We start from the raw sequence: 13,724 nt of genomic DNA on the forward strand, positions 1-13,724 counted from the left end.
ATGACTTTATTCTGCTGACGTCTTCAGCAGCTGCAAGGGAGAAAGAGCAGTTCGATTAGACAACCTACAAATGTATGTATTCAAATGCATGTCCCGTGTTTGGGCGATGCATGCACTAAAGCCTACGCATCACCAACTTAAGACCAGCAAAACACGACAAGTCTAATAATACTAATAATTATAATGACAATATTTATAACACGAATGAATCATTAATCGTAATAATAACAATAACTAGCATGGCAACAGGAGACAGACAACGCATGATAACTGCAACATTAGTCTGTGTAGTTAATCATAAACATTCCTTCAATTACGCACGAAATTGTGTTCACTCTGTTAAAAAAATACCCCACCTTCATTCATTTAGACATTCTCCTTACATTTGATAAAGGCCGAACGAAATCGTTTCAGCACCTTACAAAATGTGCTGTAGGTGAGGATGCAATTCCTTGGTTTGCCCAATTTCGCATCTTGTTTTGGGAATATTAAAATCCCTCGACGTATCCAACCGGCGAACATATCACCTATACATCTGTGTTCGATTGCACTCGGGGGATGACACTTTTTTGACGCGTCTCGACGTTGTCTTGTCTCAATTCAACAGGATCTATCTATTGAGTATCACCCCCATTCCCGAAAAAAGATCCACCGCTGCATCAGTGCTGGAAGCGAAACAATATAAAACGCAGGTCTAGCGAGTATCAATAGCTCAGCCTATTCAAAGAAGCTGCGTCGGAGAGAGGGCAAATTAAAGTTTATGTTCATATGTGAAATAACCCACGGTTAAGTTAGCGCATCACACATCTGTCCGTTGCCTCTACCTCCCCTATTTCCCATTGTGCGTGTTATTGAGGAGTTGTGCCTCGTCCAAATCGAGCATGTGCCGCAGCGCATGCAGAGCTCGATCATCCCCCAGTGGATAGAGCGGGTCACTACGCACCTCAGCCACCACCACTTTTAACACTGGGATGGTCAAATGCAACTGTTGTCACCTGTCAAAGGTAACCCTCCAAAGTGCCATTGGTATAATTTGACCGTCTACTATGCAACCAGATCGAAAGACACATGGAGCACATGCATCCTGCACCTGATGAGCACCTCACCTAATAACATCTCGAAGCGAATGCAAAACAAAAAAATAAATAAAACATGCACAACAAATGATAAAACATAGTAAATAGTAAATCTGTGTCTCTAGTCAGCTTCAGACAGAAGTGGAGACAGTTTTTGATCTGTCTTCAAAGTATTGACCTTATGGACCAGTTGCAATTAACTTATGCCTACATTTACAGAATTCCATCATCAAATAGCATAGTATAGAATAGATACTTTATTGTTCATTTGGTTAGAACGGAAATGTCTGCCTTTTTCCCAACACACCCAGAAACATGCTAGAGAGACAAGTGTTCAGCCTTCGTACAGTGCGCCTGGATGGAAAGCAAATGTCAGTTGTGCCAGCAACCTCTAAGGCCAAAGTCAACCTGATGTTATGGTAGCTGTATACTGATATTCTAATGCACTATTATTTATATATATATATATATATATATACACAGTGCCTTATTCAGACCCCTTGACTTTTTCCACATTTTGTTGCGTTACAGCCTTGTTCTAAAATTGATTAAATAAATAACAATCCTCAGCAATCTACACATAATACCCCAAAACGACAAAGCGAAAACAAGTTTAGACATTTTTGCAAATTAATGAAAGATAAAAAACAAAAAGATCTTATTGATATAGGTATTCAGACCCTTTTCTATGAGACTCGAAATTGAGCTCAGGTGCATCCTGTTTCCATTGATCGTCCTTGAGATGTTTCTACAACTTGATTGGCGACCACCTGTGGTAAATTCAATTGATTGGGAAAGGCGCACACCTGTCTATAGGAGGTCCCACAGTTGACAGTGCATGTCAGAGCAAAAATCAACCCATGAGGTCAAAGGAATTGTCTGTAGAGAGCCGAGACAGGATTGTGTCGAGGCACAGATCTGTGGAAGGGTACCAAAACATTTCTGCAGCATTGAATGTCCCCAAGAACACAGTGGCCTCCATCGTTCTTAAATGGAAGAAGTTTGGAACCACCAAGACTCTTCCTAAAGCTGGCTGTCCAGCCAAACTGAGAAATCAAGGGAGAAGGGCCTTGGTCAGGGAGGTGACCAAGAACCCAATGGTCACGCTGACAGAGCTCCAGAGTTCCTCTGTGGAGATGGGAGATCCTTCCAGAAGGACAACCAACTCTGCAGCACTCCACCAATCAGGCCTTTATGGTAGAGTGGCCAGACAGAAGCCACTCCTCAGTAAAAGGCACATGACAGCCCGCTTGGAGTTTGCCAAAAGGCACCTAAAGGACTCAGACCATGAGAAACAAGATTCTCTGGTCTGATGAAACCAAGATTGAACTCTTTAGCCTGAATATCAAGCCTCATGTCTGGAGGCAACCTGGCACCACCCTACGGTGAAGCATTATGGCGGCAGCATCATGCTGTGGGCATATTTTTCAGCGGCAGGGACTGGGAGACCAGTCAGGATTGAGGGAAAGGTGAACGGAGCAAAGTACTGAGAGATCCTTGATGAAAACCTGCTTCAGAGCACTCAGGACCTCAGACTGGGGCGAAGGTTCACATTCCAACAGGACAACAACCCTAAGCACACAGCCAAGACAATGCAGGAGTAGCTTTGGGACAAGTCTTTGAATGTCCTTGAGTGTCCAAGTCAGAGCCCGAACCTGAACCCGATCGAACATCTCTGGAGAGACCTGAAATTAGCTGTGCAGCGACGCTCCCCATCCAACCTCACACAGCTTGAGAGGACCTGCAGAGAAGAATGGGAGAAAATCCAAATGGGGTATTGTGTGTAGGTTGAGGAGAGAAAAAAACCAATTTAATACATTTTAGATTAAGGCTGTAATGTAACAAAATGTGGACAAAGTCAAGGAGCCTGAATACTTTCCACGGTGGGCCTGGCACCTACTACCCCGTTCAAAGGCACTTAATAATTTTGTCTTGTCCATTCACCCTCAGAATGGCACACATACACAATCCATGTCTCAATTGTCTCAAGGCTTAAAAATCATTCTTTAACCTGTCTCCTTCCCTTCATCTACACTGATTGAAGTGGATTTAACAGGTGCCATCAATAAGGGATCACAGATTCACCTGGATTCTCCTGGTCAGTCTATGTCATGGAAAGAGCTGGTGTTCTTAATGTTTTGTACACTCAGTGTGTATGTGCGTAAATACACTCACTGGCCAGTTTATTGGGTACACCCATTTAGCACCGGGTCGTGCCTCCAGAAGAGCCTGATTTCTTCGGGGCATGGAAACATTGCTCAATTGGTATCAAGGGACCTAACGTGTGCCAGGAAAACATTCCTGTCACGTTCTGACCTTTATTTCCTTTTTTTTTGTATTTATTTAGTATGGTCAGGGCGTGAGTTGGGGTGGGCAGTCTGTTTGTTTTTCTATGATTTGGGTATTTCTATGTTTCGGCCTAGTATGGTTCTCAATCAGAGGCAGGTGTCATTAATTGTCTCTGATTGAGAATCATACTTAGGTAGCCTGGGTTTCACTGTGTGTTTGTTCCTGTCTGTGTTTGTGGCACCAGATAGGACTGTTTCGGTTTTTTCACATTTCTTGTTTTGTAGATTGTTGTATTTTCATCTTTATTAAAGATGTACAAAACTAACCACGCATTTTGGTCCGCCTGTCTTTCACCAGAAGAAAACCGTTACAATTCCCCACATCATTCCACCACAGCCACCAGCCTGTACCGTTGACACCAGGCTTATGAGGTTATGGACTCATGCTGCGTACACCAAAATCCTAACTCTGCCATCAGCATGACGCAACAGGAACCGGGATTCGTCGGACCAGGCGATATTTTCCCACTTTTCAATTGTCCAGTGTTGATGATTACATGCACACTGGAGCCGCTTCTTCTTGTTTTTAGCTGATACACTCTTAGAAAAAAAGGGTTCCAGAAGGGTTCTTCGGCTGTCCCCATAGGAGAACCCATTTTGGTTCCAGGTAGAACCCTTTTTGGTTCCAGGTAGAACTCTCTGGGGAAAGGGTTCTACATGGAACCCAATAGGGTTCTACCTGGAACCAAAAATGGTTCTTCAAAGGGTTCTCCTATGGGGACAGTGGAAGAACCCTTTTAGGTTCTAGATAGTACATTTTTTTCTTAGAGTGTAGGAGTGGAACCCAGTTTGGTCGTCTGCTGCAATAGCCCATTTGTGACAAGGACCAACTAGTTGTGAGTTCGAAGAGCCCATTCTGCACCCCGCTTTTGTTCTGCGCCATTATTTGCCATTTTCCTTCTACCTCTCTTCAACAAGCTGTTTTCGCCCACAGGACTGCCACTGACTGGATGTTTTTTGTTTGTAAATACCTAAGTCCACCACCGCTCGTTGGATCTACAGGTAGAGGGTAACATGTCTCAGAATCTCAAATCGAGGGTAATATTTCTCAGAGGATAACATGTCTCATTAGTAATGAGAATAACATGATAACATGTCTCATTAGAGGATAACATAATAACACGTGTCATTAGTAACGAGGAAAACATGTCTCAGACAGTAACATGTCTCATCAGCGGAGTTTGATGGTATGAGGTTATTATGTATGTGGAAATATGAAAGGAGAAAGTACTATTCCCGAATATGCTCTTACCAGAGATAAACATATGAAGAGTATAATGGGTTCCTAGAGATTTGATTAAGTAACAATAGAAAAATATATATAATATACAACTTGCACACATACATGTAGACGTCCGTAAGTGGTGTAAAAGGTATTAAGATAAATTAATAGTATAATGGGTTACTAGATTCAGATTTTTTTTACATCAAGTTTTTATTATTTCAAGTCATAGGATTCATACAATACATTTAAACATCTATACATATATTTTTTTAACCCCACCGGCAATCTGATGGCATGTAAAATAAATCATGAGATAAAACCAATAATATTACTTAGTAAATCTGTTGAACAGTCATCATATAGCCTCAGAGATAGTGTAAAATTAATGATACACATTCATGGATGTTAAGGCCCATTGGTTAAGGGTTCAGAAATGTCCGCTGCTGCTTTTTTCAATGTGTCCAGAGTGGACACCGTGGCCCTATGGATTCTTGTCGTGGAGAGTTCCATAAGTACAATTTCCTTAAATGTGAGCAGCCAAGGCCTCCCGGGTGGCGCAGTGGTCTAGGACACTCTGGGTTTGAGCCCAGGCTCTGTCTCAGCTGGCCTCGACCGGCAGGTCCACGGGGCGACGCACAATTGGCCTAGCGTCGTCCAGGTTAGGGAGGGTTTGGCTGGTAGGGATATCCTTGTCTCATCGCGCACTAGCGACTCCTGTGGCGGGCCGGGCGCAGTACACGCTGACCAGGTCGCTAGGGGCACGGTGTTTCCTCCGACACATTGGTGCGGCATGACTCTCGACCTTCGTCTCTCCCAAGCCCGTACGTAGTAACTACTAAAAACAATTGGATACTATGAAATTGGGGCGAGAATTTTTTATAATTTTGAAAAATGTATGCAGCCATTGTTGAAATGGTAACTGATGAGGTGGAATAAACCATTTTTTAAATATATATTTTACATTTTACCCCCTTTTTCTCCCCAATTTCGTGGTGTCCAATTGTTAGTAATAATATCTTGTCTCATCGCTCGAACTCCCGTACGTGCTCGGGAGAGACGAAGGTCGAAAGCCATGCGTCCTCCGAAACACAACCCAAACAAGCCGCACTGCTTCTTAACACAGCGCGCATCCAACACTGCTCCAAAACCACCATAAAAAAAGCCAGACTACGGTTTGCAACTGCACATGGGGACAAAGATCGTACTTTTTGGAGAAATGTCCTCTGGTCTGATGAAACAAAAATAGAACTGTTTGGCCATAATGACCATCGTTATGTTTGGAGGAAAAAGGGGGAGGCTTGCAAGCCGAAGAATACCATCCCAACCGTGAAGCACGGGGGTGGCAGCATCATGTTGTGGGGGTGCTTTGCTGCAGGAGGGACTGGTGCCCTTCACAAAATAGATGGCATCATGAAGTCAGAAAATTATGTGGATATATTGAAGCAACATTTCAAGACATCAGTCAGAAAGTTAAAGCTTGATCGCAAATGGGTCTTCCAACGCATACTTCCAAAGTTGTGGCAAAATGGCTTAAGGACAACAAAGTCAAGATATTGGAGTGGCCATCACAAAGCCCTGACCTCAAATCCTATAGAACATTTGTGGGCAGAACTGAAAAAGTGTGTGTGAGCATGGAGGCCTACAAACCTGACTCAGTTACACCAGCTCTGTCAGGAGGAATGGGCCAAAATTCACCCAACTTATTGTGGGAAGCTTGTGGAAGGCTACCCGAAACGTTTGACCCAAGTTAAACAATTTAAAGGAAATGCTACCAAATACTAATTGAGTGTACGTACATTTCTGACCCACTGGGAATTTGATGAAATAAATAAAAGCTGAAATAAATCATTCTCTCTACTATTATTCTGACATTTCACATTCTAAAAATAAAGTGGTGATCCTAACTGACCTAAAACAGGGAATTTTTACAGGGATTAAATATCAGGAATTGTGAAAAACTGAGCTTAAATGTATTTGGCTAAGGTGTATGTAAACTTCCGACTTCAACTGTACATATGCACACACTGTACATATATCTTTCTATTTTTATTTTCTTTTGTGTTATTGACTGTACGTTTGTTAATGTGTCACTCTGTGTTGTTCTTTTTTCTGTGTTGCTATGCTTTATCTTGGCCATGTCTCAGTTGTAAATGAGAACGTGTTCTCAACTGGCCTACCTGGTTAAATAAAGGTAAAATAAAATAAAATAAAATGTCAGTTAGTTCCAGTACTTGTTTTTAGCTCAATTTCTCTCTCTGTTGAATAGTTGTTTTTAAGAGAGTCTTCCAGGATTTTACAAGGATTTTCCAATTCACTGATTTTCCAATTCACACGTTTTCATTGGGAAGAATTGAAATGTACAAAGAATGGGATTATGATCAGATAAAATGGCTGGTAATGTTTTTATATGTTCCATGTTACTTGTAATATCAGTAGATGTTAAAACACAGTAAATTCTTGAGAAAGTCTTAAATCTAGCAGAAAAGGCATGTATAGTCCTTAGTTGTGGGATAATAAAATCTCCAGCAGTTGCTCAGGCCCTGAAGACAGGATAGGCATATAATTTTCTTACCATTGGAAAGAAAACACTTTGAAGTTTGTATGTTAAAATAATGTAGGAGACTATAACACAATAGTTATGGTAGGAGAAAATCCAAAGAAAAAACAACTGGAATTTTAATTTTTTTGAGAGCCCATGCTCTTACAATGGAAAGTTCAGAAAATAATGAATTCTAGCTCCCAGGATGTAATTATTATGGCTTCCACAGAGTGTCAGCAGTCTATGTTCAAGGTTTCAGGCTTGTAACTTCCAAAATGAGTAAGAAATATGAGATTTAGTACAGGGACACACTCTTGGAAATTAGTGTTAGTGCGCGCGATGAAGACATGATGCACCTGCTAATATCAGTTTCCTATTTAACATACTTCTTTCTGTATGAAATGTTATAGTTTGATTACATTTTAGGGTATCTGAGGAGTCAATAGAAACATATTTTGGCTTGTTTTAAAGTTTAGCGGTAGATGTTCGGATTCTTTTCTCTGCATGTTGAACGAGTGAATTACTAAAATCGGTGCCGCCAACTAAACAGAATTTTTGGGATATAAAGAAGGATTTAATCTAACAAAATGACACTACATGCTATAGCTGGGGCCCTTTGAATGACAAATCAAATAAATATTTTCAAAAAGTAAGTGAATATTTAATCGCTATTTGTGAATTTATGAAACCTGTGCCAGTGGAAAAATATTTTGATGTGGGGCGCCGTCCTCAAACAATCACATGGCATGCTTTCGCTGTAATAGCTACTGTAAATCAGACAATTCAGTTAGATTAACAAGAATTTAAGATTTCAGACGATATAAGACACTTACATGGACATAAATGTTTAAAATCCACAATATTTATGATTATTGGTTTGAATTGCACGCCCTCCAGTTTCACCGGAAGTTGTCCTGCTAGCGGGACCCTAGCAATAGGAAGTTTTTAAAGATCTCAATCTTAAGTGCATTGGAAGCATTCACTTGTGATGAGCTATGAGAAGGTTCAGATCTATATAGCTTAGAATCAATAATGGCATTCATGTTAGTTCCAATATTATGCGTATATTCCGATAAATTGAGCAGGCTTCTGGTTACAGAAGGGATAAAAATCTTTGTCAATTGAGTTAGGAGCATAAATAGATACAAATTCTGTTTTCCTTTCATACAGAGTGGAACATGTGTAAGTAAATCTGTCCTATTTATCATTTTCACTTTTTTTCAATTGTAAAGGGTAGATGGTCTTCATGTAGAATAAGCACCCCTTTAGATACAAAGCAGGAAGCAGCTGCCAGTTTGTAGTACTTTTTATTTTAGAGGGACATCACCCTCTAAAATATGTATTTTGCAATAGTGCAATGTCAATTTTATTCCTATGTAATACGTCAAGACATTTAATTTGCTTTATTTGGCTCATTAGAACCCCTCAGATTACAGGCAATTATCACTAAACTAGCCATGATCCATCTGTGGTGACGTGAATGGCAGTTTGATGGATAAAAGGGGAGAAAAGTAACTTACGACAGCAATAAAGTGACTCTTCAGTTGCCAACTAAATAAATGTCAACCAGATATTCCAGAAAAAAAACACACCTCCATTGTTGGATAAAATTATATATCAAATTACAAAACCCTTCAGATTGGCATTCCACCCCAATAACCCTGCAAAATGTATCAAAACAATTGAAACAAAGAAACCCTCCCCTCCCTGACAGGTTAGAACACAACTGTCTGCCCTCTACCCTCAATGTTAGACCAGTGACTGAACGCTTCAGTGTCGATCACTAAAACCCTCCCAATACTCCTGAATGATCACTAAAACCCTCCCAATACTCCTGAATGTCTCACTCCATTTCCTAAATATCTTGCATTAACTGACACAATGGAGATATTAGAAAGGCAAGAAATACTCAACTGACTGAATGATTAAGCCTTAACGTAGCACAAACATGGAAAACGAACTTGCTAAATAATTCAGTGGTGACAGTTTCAACAACAGTAGGTTATACTGAACACTACTGAATAGATAATCAGTTAGCTAGCTAACAGTTGTTACTATGACTTGCTTAGCTAGCTGCTAACATTATTAGCTGTAACTTTACTGTCCTAATCATCCAGCTAGCTGGAAAGCTAGTTCACTAGTTAGCTAGCTTGCTGGTGCTCCTTTAGTGAAGTTCATAATGATCACAAGTAATTAGATCAAATGTTTCTCAAAACTCCTTGACCAGTTCACTTATTCCATAGGTTTCCTGTGCTTGCATGGCCCCGTTGTTGAGTCTTCCTCCTCACAACAGGACCAGCGGCGTGGTGCTCACTGCGGTGCTTGTGGTTGTCCTTGCCCAATGATGCCACAAACTTCTCCTGCGTCTTGTGCTGTGATGAATGACAGGCGCTCTCCCCTGTGTTTTGCTCGGAGCGTTGCTGAATAGACGACGAATGTCCGGAATGTTTGTTCCGGACCACGTTGAAGACTTTGCCACATTGGAAGGTGTGCGTGCTGTAGTCAGGGAAAAAACGTAGTACCTTACCACCATGGTGAATGAGCTCTGCTGCTCTGGCTCCTTGTAGAATGGCTTGGCGGTCATTGTACCGGAGGACCTTCAAGATCAGCGTCCTCGGTCTGTCTGAAGAATTACTAGTCCCAGGTCCTGAGTAGATGAGATGGGCTCTTTCTATCTCAACCTTGTGAGATATGGATGGGATCCATTTAGGGATCATTCTCTGTAGAAATTCGATCGGATCGTCAGTCTTGTCTCCTTTAAATAAATTAATCTTATATTTGAGTGACTTGAACGGTCCTCCATTTCAGCAATCTTCAGCTGCATCTTCTCCAGTTGTGATTTTCCATTTGCTTTCCCTATTTTCACCTTGCAGATTGTCCACCTTAGTAGACAGATTGTCAATTGGTTCACCAACTACTTCTCAAATAGAGTTCAGTGTTCCAAATCGGAGGGCCTGTTGTCCGGACCTCTGGCAGTCTCTATGGGGTACCATAGGGTTCAATTCTCTTTTCTCTGTATATATCAATGATGTTGCTCTTGCTGCGGGTGATTCCTTGATCCACCTCTACACAGACGACACCATTCTGTATACATCTGGCCCTTCTTTGGACACTGTTACCAAACCTCCAAACGAGCTTCAATGCCAAACAACACTCCTTCCGTGGCCTCCAATTGCTCTTAAATGCTAATAAAACTAAATGCATGCTCTTTAACCGATCGCTGCCCGCACCCGCCCGCCTGACTAGCATCACTACTCTGGACGGTTCTGACTTAGAATATGTGGACAACTACAAATACCTAGGTTTCTGGCTAGACTGTAAACTCTCCTTCCAGACTCACATCAAGCATCTCCAATCCAAAATGAAATCTAGAATCGGCTTCCTATTTCGCAACAAAGCCTCCTTCACTCACGCTGCCAAACATACCCTTGTAAAACTGACTATCCTACCGATCCTCGACTTCGGCGATGTCATTTACAAAATAGCCTCCAACACTCTACTCAGCAAACTGGATGCAGTCTATCACAGTGCCATCCGTTTTGTCACCAAAGCCCAATATACCACCCACCACTGCAACCTGCATGCTCTCGTCGGCTGGCCCTCGCTACATATTCGTCGCCAGACCCATCTATAAGTATTTGCTAGGTAAAGCTCCACCTTATCTCAGCACACTGGCCACCATAACAACACCTATCCGTAGCACGCACTCCAGCAGGTATATCTCACTGGTCATCCCCAAAGCCAACACCTACTTTGGCCGCCTTTCCTTTCACTTCTCTGCTGCCAATGACTGGAACGAATTGCAAATATCGTTGGAGACATATATCCCTCACTAACTTTAAGGATCAGCTGTCTGAGCAGCTTACCGATCGCTGCAGCTGTACATAGCCCATCTGTAAATTGCCCATCCAACTACCTACCTCATCCCCATATGGTTTTTATTTACTTTTTTGCTCTTTTGCACACCAGTATTTCTACTTGCACATCATCATCTGCACATCTATCACTCCAGTGTTCATTTGCTAAATTGTAGTTACTTTGCTACTATGGCCTATGTATTGCCTTACCTCCTTACTCCATTTGCACACACTGTATATAGATTTTTTTCTATTGTGTTATTGACTTTACATTTGTTTATTCCATGTGTAACTCTGTGTTGTTTTTTGCTGCACTGTTTTGCTTTATCTTGGCCAGGTCGCAGTTGTAAATGAGAACTTGTTCTCAACTGGCCTACCTGGTTAAATAAAGGTAAAAAAAAATAAAAATCCCTTTCATCCTTCGCTCAACGTCGATCGTAAGAGCTTCAACAGCCTCTAAAAAGTCTCTTGATGTTTTCTGTTGAGTGGTTCCACCGCCTCAGCTAACACCTGTTGTAGTATATCCTTGAGAGAGTTATATTGCTTGGCTAACGCCTCAGAAATCGCACCAGCTATGAAGGCCTCAGTTTCAGGCTGTCTGACGCATAACTATGGAGGAAGAAGTCAGAGAAGTGTCGTTTTTCTTGCCTCCTTGGGTAGTCGGCATTGGTAGTCAGTCTTTGTTGTTTGTCGTTTAAGAGTTCCTTATAGAAATAATGTAATAAAATAAATATGAAAAAGGGAATACCTAGTCAGTTGTACAACTGAATGCATTCAACTGAAACATGTCTTCCACATTTAACCCCTCAATGAACCATAAACAATTAATGAACATGCACATGTGGAACAGTCGTTAAGACACTAACAGCTTACAGACGGTAGGCAATTAAGGTCACAGTTATGAAAACTTACGACACTAAAGAGGCCTTTCTACTCACTCTGAAAAACACCAAAAGAAAGATGCCCAGGGTCCCTGCTCATTTGCGTGAACGTGCCTTAGGCATGCTGCAAGGAGGCATGTGTGGCCAGAGCAATAAAATGCAATGTCCGTACTGTGAGACGCCAAAGATAGTGCTACAGGGAGACAGGATGGACAGCTGACATGTAGCAATACCTACACAGGATCAGTACATCCAGACATCACTGACGAGTCGCGGTTTTGTCTCAACTGGGGTGATGGTCGGATTTGCATTTATTGTCGAAGGAAGGAGCGTTACACCGAGGCCTGTACTCTGGAGTGGGATCGATTTGAAGGCGGAGGGTCCGTCATGGTCTGGGGCAGTGTGTTACAGCATCATCGGACTGAGCTTGTTGTCTTTGCAGGTAATCTTAACGCTGTGCGTTACAAGGAAGACATGCTCCTCCCTCATGTGGTACCCTTCCTGCAGGCTCATCTTGACTTGACCCTCCTGCATGACAATGCCATACTGCTCGTTCTGTGTGTGAGTTCCTGCAAGACAGGAATGTCAGTGTTCTGCCATGGCCAGCAAAACTATATTGGACTGCACCAGATTTGCCAGTTCTTGCTGTGAGATGTTACACCAGATGTGTGAGATGTTAACCCATTATAAACTCAGCAAAAAAATAAACGTCCTCTCACTGGCAACTGCGTTTATTTTCAGCAAACTTCACGTGTAAATATTCTTCCATCAAGGCACCTGCAAGTTCCCGGACATTTCTGGGGGGAATGGCCCTAGCCCTCACCTTCCGATCCAACAGGTCCCAGACGTGCTCAATGGGATTGAGATCCGGGCTCTTCGCTGGCCATGGCAGAACACTGACATTCCTGTCTTGCAGGAAATCACGCATGGAATGAGAAGTATGGCTGGTGGCATTGTCATGCTGGAGGGTCATGTCAGGATGAGCCTCCAGGAAGGGTACCACATGAGGGAGGAAGATGTCTTCCCTGTAATGCACAGCATTGAGATTGCCTGCAATGACAACAAGCTCAGTCCGATGCCGGTGTTCAGCTATGGTATAACTGTACCACCGTCAGAAAAAAATTGGCCCTAGGACAAGTTACGGTTTACAATGCTTGCCAAATATCAGAACTCAAAATCAAACTGATCATGCAGTATAATGTGCGTTGGGTGTATTTTGGACCATTTTCAATGATGTTGACTACTTTAACATGCAAACGTCACGCCTCTCACCACGTGTTAGCTAGCGTCCAAAAAATTGGTACATAGATCCCTCTTCACACAAAACATATTTGTAGAGAAGGTGGAAAGTTTTAAGTTCCTCGGCGTACACATCACATACAAACTGAAATGGTCCACTCACACAGACAATGTGGTGAAGGCGGCACAACAGCGCCTCTTCAACCTCAGGAGGCTGAAGAAATTTGGCTTGTCACCCAAAACCCTGACAAACTTTTATAGATGCACAATCAAGGGCATCCTGTCGGGCTGTATCACAGCCTGGTACAGAAACTGCACCGCCCTCAACCGCAAGGCTCTCCAGAGGATGATGTGGTCTGCACAACGCATCACCGAGGGCAAACTGCCTGCCCACCATGACACCTTACAGCACCCGATGTCATAGGAAGGCCAAAAAGATCATCAAGGACATCAACCACCCGAGCCACTGCCTGTTCAAACCGTTACCATCCAGAAGGCGAGGTCAGTACAGCTGCATCAAAGCTGGGACCGAGAGACTGAAAAACAGCTTCTATCTCAA

This window comes from Oncorhynchus mykiss, chromosome 6 (genome assembly GCF_057628025.1).
Source record: "Oncorhynchus mykiss isolate SJ-2025 chromosome 6, ASM5762802v1, whole genome shotgun sequence".
Lineage (NCBI taxonomy): Eukaryota > Metazoa > Chordata > Actinopteri > Salmoniformes > Salmonidae > Oncorhynchus > Oncorhynchus mykiss.